This window comes from Ambystoma mexicanum, chromosome 4q (genome assembly GCF_040938575.1).
Source record: "Ambystoma mexicanum isolate Mex_15411 chromosome 4q, UKY_AmexF1_1, whole genome shotgun sequence".
NCBI classification, from domain to species: domain Eukaryota; kingdom Metazoa; phylum Chordata; class Amphibia; order Caudata; family Ambystomatidae; genus Ambystoma; species Ambystoma mexicanum.
Window position 1 is genome coordinate 530,183,854 of NC_090928.1, and position 1,384 is coordinate 530,185,237.

Below are 1,384 nucleotides of genomic sequence, written 5' to 3' on the forward strand. Positions count from 1 at the left end.
TTTGTGTTTTCTCCACTTTATTTTATAGTAAGATGATACATACTTTTTCTTTTACAGTGAATACATTAAGGTGTGGTATTGCCCCATTACACATCATCCAGACATGCATTCATATATTGCATGTTAACAATGAAAATATTGCAAATATTGTAAAGAGACTTTCAATTTCTATTTTTTTGGTCAAAAAGCACTAAAATTTTAGTTGTTTTCGCCCAACGTGGGGCTTGAACCCACGACCCTGAGATTAAGAGTCTCATGCGCTACCGACTGAGCAAGCCGGGCTCCTTTGGATGCCCATAGTTTTCTTCCCTATCCCTGCACTGCCGTTTTCCACAGATAGGATGTATTTTTTTGGTCAAAAAGCACTACAATTTTAGTTGTGTTCGCTCAACGTGGGGCTCGAACCCACGACCCTGAGATTAAGAGTCTCATGCTCTACCGACTGAGCTAGCCGGGCTCCTTTGGATGCCTATAGTTTTCTTCCCTATCCCTGCACTGCCGCTTTCCACAGATAGGATGCTGTGTAATCATAGGCTCTGGTGGAGTTTGGAAAGAAAATACACATCAGCCAGAGGCAGAAATAGTCTAAGAAAGTATCAAACACAATTACCAGTCAATATCAGAACGCATTGAAGAATATCAGGAAATAGCCGATTAAACCTGTGTGGAAAAAAGTCTTATTTGTGTTTTCTCCACTTTATTTTATAGTAAGATGATACATACTTTTTCTTTTACAGTGAATACATTAAGGTGTGGTATTGCCCCTTTACACATCATCCAGACATGCATTCATATATTGCATGTTAACAATCAAAATATTGCAAATATTGTAAAGAGACATTCAATTTCTATTTTTTTGGTCAAAAAGCACTAAAATTTTAGTTGTTTTCGCCCAACGTGGGGCTCGAACCCACGACCCTGAGATTAAGAGTCTCATGCTCTACCAACTGAGCTAGCCGGGCTCCTTTGGATGCCTATAGTTTTCTTCCCTATCCCTGCACTGCCGTTTTCCACAGATAGGATGCTGTGTAATCATAGGCTCTGGTGGAGTTTGGAAAGAAAATACACATCAGCCAGAGGCAGAAATAGTCTAAGAAAGTATCAAACACAATTACCAGTCAATATCAGAACGCATTGAAGAATATCAGGAAATAGCCGATTAAACCTGTGTGGAAAAAAGTCTTATTTGTGTTTTCTCCACTTTATTTTATAGTAAGATGATACATACTTTTTCTTTTACAGTGAATACATTAAGGTGTGGTATTGCCCCATTACACATCATCCAGACATGCATTCATATATTGCATGTTAACAATCAAAATATTGCAAATATTGTAAAGAGACTTTCAATTTCTATTTTTTTGGTCAAAAAGCACTAAAATTT

The 1,384-nt window shown here is 37.6% G+C and overlaps 1 non-coding gene across 1 annotated transcript; it reads right to left on the minus strand.

Moving 5' to 3' along the window:
• Positions 1-889: 889 nt before the first annotated feature.
• TRNAK-CUU (transfer RNA lysine (anticodon CUU)) lies at positions 890-962 on the minus strand. Its single transcript has one exon. It is a non-coding gene; the product is annotated as a tRNA-Lys (tRNA).
• Positions 963-1,384: the final 422 nt, after the last annotated feature.